The 14,454-nt window shown below is 35.2% G+C and overlaps 1 pseudogene; it reads left to right on the top strand.

The window, feature by feature from the left end:
• The first annotated feature begins 12,647 nt into the window (after positions 1-12,647).
• Positions 12,648-14,073, top strand: LOC116632766 (annotated as a pseudogene).
• The last annotated feature ends 381 nt before the right edge of the window (positions 14,074-14,454 follow it).

The following is a 14,454-nucleotide window of genomic DNA, read 5'->3' as shown; positions in this document are numbered from 1 at the left end:
AATCCAGGCAGGACTACTAATGGCCCAGACTCTTCAAAATTTAAGTTTTGAGACATACCACCAGGTAAAGAACTACAACCAGTTGAGGTGCTTGCTGAAGCCAAAGGGAATACCAAATGAGTATTAGAAGAAGGAAACTAGGGGCACCTGGGTGGCTCAGTCGTTAAGCGTCTGCCTTTGGCTCAGGTCATGATCCCAGGGTCCTGGGATCGAGCCCCACATTGGGCTCCCTACTCAGCGAGGAGCCAGCTTTTCCCCCTCCCTCTGCCTGCTGCTTCCCCTGCTTATACACTCTCTCTCTGTGTCAAAAATAAATAAAATCTTAAAAAAAAAAAAAAAAAAGAAGGAGGAGGAAACTATAGGGTGCCTGAGTGGCTCAGTCGGTTAAGTGTCTGCCTTCCACTCAGGTCATGATCTCAGGGTCCTCTGCTAAGCAGGGAGCCTACTTCTCCCTCTCTCTCTGTCCCTCCCCCCTGCTTGTGTGCTCTCTCTCTCTCTCAAATAAAAGATAAAATCTCAAAAAAAAAAAAAGAAGAAGAAGAAGAAAAAGGAAACTATAAATACCAACTATGGCTATGTGCCTAGTTACAAAAAGGAGGACTGTAATTGTCATGAGTATTTCCTCATTATTTTGTTACGAATATGTTTGTGTGTGTGTTCATACGTATGTATGTATGCAATGTCAATATCTTTTTTCTCTTTTCTTTTGTTCCCTGATCCTGTAACATAAAATATGTTGACTTTATAATATTTAAGTTATAAGATATCGGGGCACCTGGGTGGTTCAGTCGTTAAGCATCTGCCTTCCTTTGGCTCAGGTCATGATCCCAGGGTCCAGGGATCCAGCCCACATTGGGCTCCCTGCTCAGCGGGAAGCCTGCTTCTCCCTCTCTGTCTGCCCCTGCTTGTGTTCCCTCTCTCACTGTGTCTCTCTGTCAAATAAATAAATAAAATCTTAAAAAAAAAGTTATAAGATATCAAAGAGAAGAGTAAATATAATCCAAGAACTTTACTTCATCTTCTGGGGAAGAGTTTTAGTACATTTCCAGCTGTATGCAGGGTAGTCGTATCATGATGGGTGGAATTGTGACCTTATTATTGCACTTATTTGGAGATTAAGTGTGGTTTAAGGAGATCATATGGGTGGCAAGTTAACCAGGGTTGGACTTGTGATTATCAACTGTATGAGTCAACTTGAATGAGTGATGGAGTGCCCAGATATTTTGTAAAATACCATTCTGAGTATTTCTGTGAGGAAATTTTCAGAAGAGATTAATATTTGAATTGGTAGACTGAGTAAAGCAGATGGGCCTCCTTAGTTTGGATGGTTTTCATCCCATCAGTTGAAGGCTTGGATAGAACAAAAAGCCTGACCCTCCTGAGAAGAAGAGGGAGCTTCCCTTGCCTGACTGTTTGAGCTGAGACATTGTGGGGTTTTTTGGGGTTTTTGTTTGTTTGTTTTTTTGTTGTCAAACTCAAACTAAAGCTTTGGGACTCCTTGGTTCTAGAGCCTACTGGCTTTTAGACCAGAACTAAACCATTGACACTCTTGGGTCTCCAGCTTGCCAACTGAATATTTTAAGATTTCTCAATATCCTTAATCTGTTATCTTCTAGGAATTTGGGGAAACATACTAAGCAAGACAGATGTAGTGCTATCCTCCTGGTACTCACAATCTAAGAACATAATTGTTCAGTCTTGCACATGACATGAATTATGTCTGATATTAGTTTTAACCAACCCCTTACATCAGAATTTTAGAGCCTATTTTTCACCCTTCATTTTGTGTTTGTACTTTCTTTTTCTTCCTTCTTTTCTGTTCCTTTCTTTCTTTTTATCTGCTACTATATGTACTTATTGAGAATCTGTGATGGGAGCAATACAGAGTGCTAAGGACCTTGCTGGATAAAGATAAAAGTGACTCTGCCTCTCCCTGAATGAGTTCAAAGGGATCTGCTAAGTGACAGTGTTAATATATGAAGAAAGAAATAATTTTAGTATAGGAGGATGTATGAAGGAAGGCTTCAGGGAGGAAGTGATTTTTTAGATGATCCTTTAAAGGAAGCAGTCTCCCACAGGCCAGTAGTTATAAGGTCATACTAAGCTGATGATTCAAATTGAACAACAATTTCAGAATACCCAATAAATTTATTGAACGTGAAATTTGTTGGTCCTGTGTGGTTAGGCTAAAATCTCTACTTTAGGAGAAACTACTAAATGCGAGTCCAGGAAGAGCGTAAAATGGAGTGAGGAGAAATTTAGAGACTATATATCTTCTACCACCAGGATATAACATAAATAAGTGAAGATATGCAGATATTGGAGCTATAAATTATTTACAGAAATAATATTGCAAAATGGAAACTCTAAACCAGTTTTCAATTTCTGTTTCATTCCCTGATAGATTTGGGATTCTATTGAGCTATAAAAACAAAGCATTGTCATGCTGCGTTTATTATGGAAAATCTCTCTGTCCTGCTTAAATGATTTTAGTTTTCAAGAACTTCAGATGACAGACTGTAATTTTGCCTTTCAAGCCAACTTACGTTGTCTTTTCTTAAGGAAAATCACCTAGATTTATCATGCCTGTTGCAAATTAATTCTGAATGTGCCTCATATCTTAGTGTGTAATTCATGATTGATACTTTATTTATTTAGCTTTTTTTTTAACCAAAAGGTTTTCAGGGTATATTAAGAAAATTGGATCAATATATCATCAGAGTGCTTGGAAAATACACTCCTTTAGGAACATTTTTGGTAGGTGTTCATGAACTTTTTAAATTTCTTTTGAGGACAAATACTAAAAGCTACTTTCAAAGTTACAAATATTTTAGGAAATTTAAGTTGATAGGTAAAGTTGGGAAAAGTTACAATTTTTAATGAAAACTTCAGTACTCTGAATTAGTCTATAGAAGGTGTCATTTTAATGGTTTTTCATGACTTTGCAACTAAACTGACTATAAAATTAGGTTATTTGATTCAGACTACCTCTGCATTCCTTTCCATCTCAAAGTATCTATGACTTAAAATTTCCAAAATGATAGTTTCTTTACCAAAAATCTTGGTAAACATTAGCATAAAGGAGCATGGGAAATAATGTAGATTTCTTCCTACAATTCTGAGCTCACTTTTAGTCATTGAATTAAGTTTCAAAATAGCTTTGTCCCACAAAATTCCAGGGCCATGTATTATTAAAGCTAATTTTCTGATACTTCAGTAATCATATTAGAAAAAAAATATCTTGAAGATATCTTAACTTAAAAGTCGTCCTTCAAAACAATTAAAGGTGATAAAATGTGGTAGTTAAAACAATGTGTTTTGGAGTCTGATGACCTGGGGATATATAGTATGGTTGTTTCTGTTAACAAGTTATGTGGTCTTTGATGTGTTACCTAAACTTTTCATGTCAGTTTTCTAAACTATGACACAGAGATAAAATCTAGTATCCGTATTGCATTGTTTCATGAATTAAATGTGATAATAAATTCAGAGCATTTAATACAGTGCCTGGCACAGAGCCCATGATCTATAAATTGTGGCTATTGAACTTAATAAAAATATTAAAAACTTAAGAAGCATCTCTGACATTTTAAACAAGACGATATTTTGCTTCTCTGTAGTTTGTAGTTTCCATACCTATATTTTCTACATGATAAAGATATACATATTTTCATAACAAGTAATTTATCCTATTTTCAATTTTGGCATTCAATCAATGATAAAGTCTTCATTTATTCATTCATATTTCTTCTATTGTTTTTCCCATCTTTCTTTCTTAGGCTCTCATGCCAATTTTTAACAATTTTTAGACATGGCTACAAATTCTTTGACACTGCTCCCCTCCTCTTCAATTTGGGAAGGCTTATAATTACTTCAACCAAAAAATTATGGAAGTGATGGTAAGTGACTTTCAAAACTGACCAAAAGTATATGCAACTCCTTCTTTGTTCTCTGGAACAGTCCGTCTTCCCTTTGTGAACCCGTCGGATAAGAATTCCAACTGTCCTGATTCCACCAAGCTGGAGCTTTGGTCTCTGGTTCTAGTTGAGTGCCATTAATTGGCCAACTCCACTAAGGTGCCAGGTATGCAAGTAAAGCATGGTCAGCTGATCCACAATGTAGATAAAACAAAATAACCACTTTCAATGCCATGTGGAGTAGGGGAATTGGACAACTGGTTTCTGGCAAATTCCTGAACCATGCAATCATAATATTTGGTAAATGGTTATCGCTAAGGCTCTAAATTTGGATAGTTTGTAATGCAGCAGCAAAAGATCACCAGAGTGAGTACATCATTAGTGTTTGCCCTTTACACATTCACCATTTTGATACCAAAATCTTTTGCCCTTGCTAAAAATAATGGACTTTATAATGAGGTACTTGCACATATGATTGGAGAGAAGTCCCTTCATTTTAGGGAACAGGTAGCAATGTTATTACTCAAAAAACCCATTGCAAGTACAATTATTTGTAGGCTAGTTTCTCTCCCTATGGCTAATTATATGCAGAGGATTTGAATGAAAAATCATATGCCTATTAGAAACTCCTCAGAAATGCATTTTTTTATTAGTCCATACAGGTTTTGGGTGACCTGTGTCCATTCATATCATAAGACATTATTTAGAGTGGAACTGGTGCTACTGATACTCTAAGCTAAAACTGTGCCATTAACATAGCTTTGCATAAAATTGCCTTTATGTTTTTGTATTTTATTTTTTATCCTTAACCTTGATGTACTATTAACATGTCTTTTGGCTTCTTAGATGAGTCTAATTGTGACAACTCCATTAAATTGCAAAATGGAAGAACACTGGCCTATTCATAGGATTCTAAAGGGAAAAACGGTAAATAATATTCTTTTTAATATATACTGCATATTTATTATAGATAAGTGGAAAATTAGTACAGCCTGAAGGAAAATACAGTAATTTGAATTACTATAACCCCAGAACAAGAAAAAATAAATGTGTACTTTGTACCTTCATAAAAATATGTATATTATATAGGTGTAATATATTACAAGAATGGTTTATTTCTACACATTGTTTATAAACTTCTTTATTTACATAACAAATATTAAGAACAGTAATGCATGCCAAACAAAGATGGTCATTTTTTTTTTTTTAAAGATTTTATTTATTTATTTGACAGAGAGAGACACAGTGAGAGAGGGAACACAAGCAAGGGGGAGTGGGAGAGGGAGAAGCAGGCTTCCCGTGGAGCAGAGAGCCCGATATGGGACTCGATCCCAGGACCCTGGGACCATGACCTGAGCCGAAGGCAGTTGCTTAACAACTGAGCCACCCAGGCGCCCAAAGATGGTCATTTTTAATCTCTACAAATTTCTTTCCTAAAATCACTTGACCTATTATTATTACACATTTATATGGTTCTTAATTTTTTACTAATATGAACAATGTATCAAAGAAAATCATATATATCTTTGTGCACTTGTCTAGTTATATTTTTAAGGATGTGTTTCTAAAGGTAGAATTTATAGATCAAAATTTATAAATGTGTTAAGTAGGAGATGCCTCCTGACGTATGAATACAGGATAGTTTTTTTAAGTGGTCAGTATTATAGGTATTATAGGTATAAGAAAAATATTTTGCTTGAATTTAAGAGAAGAAAGCACTCAGTACCACTTATAAAAAAGTAATTTCTCCACTTAATACAACTTTGTTTAAAGAAAAGTTGAATATGTATTCAGGTTCGTCATAATAATTGTTTAACTTCTAAATTGTTTAACTTCTATAGACATGTCAGCAATACATAGCACCAAAAGGCAGGGAGCAGAGAGATGTTGGGACTTGCCCCACTTGTCTCTGGATTCCTGGGGATAATTATCAGGTTTTCACTTTGCAAAATAGTAGATTTTGTTACCATTTGTAGAAATCAGACAAGTGATTGCAAATTCTTGGGCCTGGGATGATAGTGAACTGGGTAGGTGGGGTGACAGCTGTATCACACATAATTTCATCTCTCAACCTTATATTTTTTTCCCACAAATTCCGCATGCACCTAGTGATTTAATCAAAACACAAAAAAACACTACCATAGTCATTTCTGATGAGTTAAGCTTTATATCCATGTAGAATAATTTGGAAGAGTTTGAACACACATATGTATACACACATACTATTGGACACTAAAATTGCTAAAATTTATCTCAATTTAGCTTCTCTTCATAGTTAGAAAACAAAAGTTATAGTTTGAAAAATTTCCAACAAAATTAGTGTCTAAAAATTAAAAATGTAAACATTTGTAAAAACTAGTGAAAACTAGAATATGCAAGATATATATAAAGAATCATATCCTTTTCATTTGAGAATTAATAACGATTATGACCAAGAAAAGAAAAAGCAATTTAATACTGCCTTTATTTTTTTTTAAAGATTTTATTTATTTATTTGACAGAGAGAGACACAGCGAGAGAGGGAATACAAGCAGGGGGAGTGGGAGAGGGAGAAGCAGCCTTCCCGTGGAGCAGGGAGCCCGATGCGGGGCTGGATCCCAGGACTCTGGGATCATGATCTGAGCCGAAGGCAGACGCTTAGTGACTGAGCCACCCAGGCGCCCCTTAATACTGCCTTTAAAATAAAATTCTTTAATATAAAAAACACATAAGAAGGAAAATTATGCGCTAAGAAAATATTTATAAATCCATAAAAGATAGATAGCTAATATCTATATTATTGTTGCCTTAAAAAGAGAAGAATCATCCAATGAGGAAGGAATGTGTTTATAGAGTTGGATAGACCAACTACTTTGTGATTTTCCATATTTTCAAAATGTTGAGATATTTGCTATTAATCTTGTAAAGTTAACAGTAAAGGATTTAAGGGGCACCTGGGTGGCTCAATCAGTTTAGCATCTGCCTTCGGCTCAGGTCATGATTGGGGTCCTGGGATCAAGCCGCATCAGACTCCCTGCTCAGCCAGGGGTCTGCTTGTCCCTCTGCATCTGCCCTTCTGCCCCTCTCCCCCTCATGCTCTCTCTCTTCTCAAATAAATAAATAAAATTAAAAAAAAAAGTAAAGGACTTAAATTTCTTAATTATTAAAATCATTTTGCTATGTTATATTAAAACATTCAAAATCTTCAAAAATCTCAAATCCAGGTGAAGAGAAGGATAAAGATTATTAATAAGCATACACTTGAAGTGTACATAAAGACATTGCATATAGTCATTTTAAACAACATTGAAATATTAATTTATTGACCATGAATTTTAAAATCATATAAAAGGTTGATAGCCATTAGAACCCATTCTTTATAAATGGGATTTTTGTTGACAAAAAAAGACAATTAATTAAATAATCAGAAAAGGTTTAGTACCCTTTGACCAATTAATTATTTTATAAAAATGTCCTTTAAACAATAATTAACAAGAAAAATTACATGAACAAAAATATTAATTTCAGCATTGTGTAACAGTAATTTAAAAGTTTGTCATTCTTTATTGTCACTAATGAGTAGAGTAAAATAAATTAATATATAGATTAATATAAATTTTATAACATTATGGTTTATAATGAACAGTATCTCTGAAAGCAGATAGAAAAATAATGCAAAGGATCAGAAAAATATTTCAGTCTTCTTACTTCATCATGTGGCTTATTTCCTCATTGACAAATTCCTCAGATTAGCCAGATACTTTTATAATGGCTTTTTTATTAATTTTTTTTCTATTTATGTCAACTAATTGATTTAGAATATTAACAAGATTTCCTGCATCCCTTTGACAGGAACCAGTTCTGCTAATATGTGATGATTTGTAACTCAGAATTTTCAAAACCAAGACAAATCCCTGGCGGACTTTGGATCAAAAAAAAAAAAAATCTTTCTAGTTGTAATTATCATTACTTGCCTTAACATAGTGATGGGAGAGAATGTTTCCTGGGAGCAGATTGGATTTTAGAAAATCTTTATTGAAATTTCCTACAAGAAAATCCTGAGATAGGATATTGTCTTAAAATTATAAATGAAATATAGTGATATGTTAGATTATTTTAGTTAAATATGTCTCTATCTTGCTCTGCGTAATCCTAACACCCTAAACTTCTGTAACCCTGAATGAATGAGTCTTAAAAAATCATGATATGATGCTGTACTTCAAAAGTCTAATAATGAATATTATGTAGACACATGAAGAAATATGTTTCTAAATGAAACAAAACTGTAATAAAATATATCCCCAGCCATAATTAGAAGTACTTAAGTAATTCTATGGAGAAAGGCTAAAAAGAAATTTAACTGTAAAAACATTGTATTATGATTTGAAAACTCATGAAATCACCCATTCAATTATCTTTTCAAAAATAGTTACTGAACACTTGCTATATTTCAAGTGTTTTTGCACTTAGAATTATGGGCAATTGCCCTTTCCATTTTTCTCTGAATTTTTCTTAAATTGAGAGGGCTACATATTAAAAATATAATCATATTTTTCTTGTTTTCATATGATACTAAACAAAACATTATTTGCTTAAATAAGAACAAAAGCTGGGGGGAAAAGGTTGTGACTCAGCTGAATGATAGGCATAAAAACTGGATTATTGGCATAAAACTACAGAAGACAGTGGGAAATACAAAGAAGTTCAAGGAATTGAAAAAGGAAGATATAAAAATGAGTGAGAGATTGAAAAACTATAAAACCTTGGTGAGAGAAATTAAAGAAGGACATAAATAAATGGAAAGATATCATACATTCATGGATTGGAAGACTTATTATTTTTAAGATGGCAATACTACCCAAAGAATTCTATAGATAGGTACCATTTCTATCAACATTCCAATGCCCCCCCTTTTTTTTGACAAAAGTGGAAAAGCCGAATCTCAAATTCATAGGAAATTTAAAGGGGCTCTGAGTAATAAACACAATATTGAAAGAGAAGAAAGATGATTCACACTTTCAAATTTCAAAACTTACTACAAAGGTACAGTAATAGGGCACCTGGGTGGCTCAGTAAGTTAAGCATCTGCCTTCAGCTCAGGTCATGATCCCAGAGTCTTGGGATCAAGCCCTGCATTGGCTCCCTGCTCATCAGGGAGCCTGCTTCTCCCTCTCCTTCTGCCCCTCCCCTCAGCATGTGCTCTCTCTCCTCTCTCTCTCAAATAAATAAAATCTTAAACAACAACAACAACAACAAAAAAGGTACAGTAATAAAAACTGTGTGGTACTGGCATAAGGATAGACATATAGACCAAAGAAATAGAACTGAGTCCATAAATAAGCACATACATTTATAGCTAATGGATTTCAACAAGGGTGTTGTAACAATTCAATGGGGAAAAATATAGTCCCTTCAATAAATGGTGGTAAGACAACTGATATCAACATACAAAAGAAGAAGAAGAAGAAGCTGGAACCCTATTTTACTCCTACAAAAAAAAAAACAAAAAACTCAAGGTGGATCAACAACTTAAATATAATAGTTAAACACATAAAACTCTTAGAAGAAAGCATAGGTAGAAATATTCACGACCTTGTATTTGGCAATGGATTTTTAGATATAACACCAAAAGCACAATCAACAAAAGAAAAAAATAAATTAGACTTCATTAAAATTAAAAACTTTTGTGCATCAAAGGGCATTATCAAGAAAGAGAAAAGACAATCTACAGAATGGGAAAGAATATTGCACATCACATATCTGATGAGGGTTTTGTATTAGTCACAGTTCTCCAGAGAAACAGAATCAATAGAAGAGAGAGAATATGTAGATGATAGATAGATGATAGACAGATAGATGATAAATAGATAGAGATGATGATAGATAGTTGATAGATACATAGATGATAGATACATAGATACATAGATAGATGATAGATAATATAAATGGGCATTTAATATTGGAATTACCTTACACTGTTAATGGAAGTGGAGAAATCCCACAGTCTGTCATCTGCAAGCTGGAGAACCAGGGAAGCCCACAGTATAATTCAGTCAGAGTCTGAAGGTCTGAGAAGCGGGGAGGCTGATGGTGTTAAGTGCCAGAGTCCGAAAATCCGAAAACCTGGAACTTTGATGTCTAAGATAAAAGATGGGCATCCCAGCTCAGGAAAAGTGAGAAAATTCATCCTTCATTTCTCTTTTTGTTTCACACAGGCCCTGAAAGTTTGAATGATGCTGACCTATTTTGGTGAGAGTGATTCTCTTTACTTAGTCTACTGAATCAAATGCTAATCCACACCCAGAAATAATATTTTGGCAGCTATCTGAGCATCCCTACCCCAGTCAAGTTGACACATAAAATTAACCAGCAAAGGTTTAATATTCAGAATATATAAGGAACTCCTAAAACTCAATAATAAAAGACAAACAACCTACTTAAAAGGGCAAAGACTTGAATAGATATTTGTCTAAGAAGATATATGAATGTCCTAAAAGCACATGAAAGATACACAATGTCATTAGTCATTAGGGAAATGCAAGTCAAAATCCTGAGATACCACTTGACACCTACTAGGATAGTTATAACAATATTTTGAAAATGGAAAATAACAGCGTTGGAAAGAATGTGGACAAATTGAAACCCTGGTATAGTGCTAGTGAGAACAAAAATGGTGTATCTCTGTAGAAAGCAGTCTGGTGGTTCCTCAAAAATTTAAATATAGAATTATCATAGGACCACTCAACTATATTCCTAGGTGTGTACCCAAAAGGAGACAGATACTCAAACATACTCATACTAGCAGCACTATCCACAATACTCAAGAGGTAGAAAAAACCCAATGTCCAAAAATGGGTGAATGGGTAAACAAATTGCACTATACACATAAAATGGAATATTCTTCAACCATGGAAAGAAATATCACAATGACAAACAGATGAACCTTCAAAACATCCTGCATAGTGAAAGAACCAGACATAAAAGCCACATATTATAGAATTCTGTATATGAAATAAACAGAATAGGGAAATTCAAAGAGATAGAAAGTGGATTGGTGGTTTCCAGGAGCTCATGGAAGGAGAGACTGGGGAGTGGCTTCTGGGTGCAGGGTTTTATTTTGGGCTGATGAAAATATTTTAGAGCTAGATAGATGTGATGGCTGTACAACACTGAGAATGTACTAAATGTCATTGAGTTACTCACATAAAAATGGGTAATTTGCCAGCAATTTTGCTTAGTATTTGCCCAAATGAGTTGAAAACTTAATTTTACATAAAAACCTGCATGCAAATGTTATAACAGCTTGATTCATAACTGCCAAAGCTCATAAGCAACCAAAATTTCCTTCTATACATGAATGGGTAAACAAACTGTGACACAAGGAATATTATTCATCAATAAAAAGAAATGAGTTATCAAGATGCAAAAAAATACAAGCAGGAAACTTAAATGCATATTGGTGAGTGAAGGAAGCCAATCTGAAAAGGCTACATACTGTATTATTCCAAATATATGATGTTCTGGAAAAGGCAAATCTATGGAGAAAGTAAAATGATCAATGATTGCTTGCAGTTGAGGGTTGAGGAAGAGGAATGAGTAAGCAGAACACAGAGGATTTTTAGGGTAATGAAACTATTCTATATGATACTATAATAATAGATGCATATCCTTTTTTTATTTCCAAAATAAATTTATTTATTTTTTATTTAAATTCAATTAATTAACATATAATGTATTATTGGTTTCAGAGGTAGAGGTCAGTGATTCATCAGTCTTATATAATACCCAGTGCTCATTACATCACGTGTCCTCCTTAATGTCACCCCGTTACCCCATCTCCCCACCCCCCTCCGGCTTCCTCTTAGTTTGTTTCCTATAATTAAGAGTGTCTTATGTTTGTCTCCCTCTCTGATTTCATCTTGTTTTATTTTTTTCCTTTCTTCCCCTATAGTACATATCCTTACACATTTTTCAAAACCTGTAAATGTACAACCCTAAGATAAACCCTAATGTAAGCTATAGATTCTTGTTAATAATTATATATAATATTATACTAGTTCATCAATTATAACAAATGTACCACATTAATGGAAGATGTTAATAATAGGGAAAACCAAGAGAGGAGTAAATGGGAACATTGTACTCTCTACTGAATTTGTCTGTAAATCTAAATTGTTTTCTAAAAGTAAAGTCTATCAATTTAAAACACAGGTCAGTCTGTATTAATGTTAACCCTCTTGTTAATGACCTCCATTTCCTTAAAAACATGACCTCTAGGGGCACCTGGGTGGCTCAGTCATTAAGTGTCTCCCTTCAGCTCAGTTCATGATCCCAGGATCCTCGGATTGAGCTCCGCACCAGGCTCCCTGCTCAGGGGGAAGCCTGCTTCTCCCTCTCCCTCTACCTGTTGCTTGTGTTCCCTGTCTTGCTGTCTCTCTCTGTCAAATAAATAAATAAAATCTTTAAGAAAAAAAAAATGACCTCTGTATTTATATGGTATGTAAATATCACCTCAATAAAAAAATAACAAAGAAAGAATAACATAAAATTATGCAAACAGTCTACTATTGAGGAGTCAAATATATCATTGGCTTTCTAACACTTGCTTTTGAAGACCAAAAGTAATAATAAAAATCTCTGCACTTCCTTGTGCATATGTAAGTTGGTATCTAAAAAATGTCATTAGTTTTCACAACGGGTTTGCCTCCAAAACACAGGTGCCATGAAAACCACTGCTAAACCTAGACCAAAATGGGAAAAGAAAAGACTCATATCAACATCATCATCACTGGACATGTAGATTCAGGCAAATCTAACACTACTGGTCATCTGATCTACAACTGTGGTGGGATCAACAAAAGAACTATTGAAAAATTTGAGAAGGAGCCTACTGAGATGGGAAAGGGCTCCTTCCAGTATGTCTGGGTCTTGGATAAACTAAAAGTTGAATGTGAACATGGTATCACCATTGATATCTCTGTGGAAATTTGAGACCAGCAAGTATTATGTGAACATCACTGATGCCCCAGGACACAGAGACTTTACCAAAAACATGATTGCAGGCACATCTCAGGCTGACTGTGCTGTCCTGATTGTTGCTGCTGGTGGTGGTGAATTTGAAGCAGGTATCTCCAAGAATGGGCAGACCCATGAGCATGTCCTTGTGTTTTACACACTGGGTGTAAAACAACTAATTGTTGGTCTTAACAAAATGGATTCCACTGAGCCACCTACAGCCAGAAGAGATATGAGGAAATCATTAAGGAAGTCAGCATCTGCACTAAGGAAATTGGCTACAACCCTGACACACTAGCATTTGTGCCACTTTCTGGTTGTAATGGTGACAACATGCTAGAGCCATGTGCTAACATGTCTCGTTTCAAGGGATGGAAAGTCACTTGTAAAGATGGGAATACCAGTGGAACCACACCGCCCGAAGCTCTGGATTGCATTTCTGCCACCAACTTATCCAACTGACAAGCACTTGTGTTTGCCTCTCCAGGATGTCTACAAAATTGGTGGTATTGGTGCTGTCCCTGTCGCCTGAGTGGAGCCTGGTGTTCTTAAACCTGGCATGGTGGTCACCTTTGCTCCAGTCAGTGTTACCACTGAAGTAAAGTCTGTTGAAATGCACCATGAAGTGAGACTCTTCCTGAGGACAAGGTAGGCTTCAATGTCACGAATGTATCTGTCAAAGATGTTGGTCAATGGCAATATGCCTGGTGACAGCAAAAATGACCCACCAGTGGAAGCAGCTGGCTTCACAGCTCATGTGATTATCCTGAACCATCCAGGCCAAATCAGTGCTGGATATGCACCTTGGCTGGATTGTCACACAGCTCACATTGCTTGCAAGTTTGCTGAGCTGAAGGAGAAGATAGTTTGTCATTCTGGAAAAAACCTGGAAGATGGTCACAAGTCCTTGAAATCTGGTGATGCTGCCATTGTTGATATGGCTCCTGGCAAGCCCATGTGTGTTGAAAGCTTCTCTGCCTATCCTCCTCTGGGCCTTTTTGCTGTTCATGACATGAGACAGACGGTTGCTATGGGTGTCATCAAAGCAGTGGACAAAAAGGCAGCTGGAGCTGGCAAGGACACCAAGACTGCCCAGAAATCTCAGAAGGCTAAAAGAATATTATCCCCAATACCTGCCACCCCAATCTTAACCAGTGGTTGAAGAACGGTCTCAGAACTGTTTGTGTCAATTGGCCAGTTAAGTTTAGTAATAAAAGACTGGTTAATGATAACAGTGCATCATAAAACCTTCAGAAGGAAAGGAGAATATTTTGTGGACCATTTGTTTTTTTGTGTGTGTGGCAGTTTTAAGTTATTAGTTTTTAAAATCAGTAGTTTTCAATGGAAACAACTTGACCAAAAATATGTCACAGAATTTTGAGACCCATTAAAACAAAAGTTTAATGAGAAAAATAAATAAATAAAAAGTGTCATCATAAAATTAAATAGCTGAAAAGAACTAGTTTTCAACATATTTTAAATATCAAAAACTATATAAATTAAAGTGTTTTATAATACTTCTAAATATATGTAATGGAATCTA

The sequence above is a fragment of the Phoca vitulina genome, unplaced genomic scaffold (genome assembly GCF_004348235.1).
Source record: "Phoca vitulina isolate PV1807 unplaced genomic scaffold, GSC_HSeal_1.0 scaffold7, whole genome shotgun sequence".
NCBI lineage: Eukaryota > Metazoa > Chordata > Mammalia > Carnivora > Phocidae > Phoca > Phoca vitulina.
Note: the sequence above shows the minus strand (reverse complement) of the source record. Positions and strands in the feature narration are given on the sequence as shown.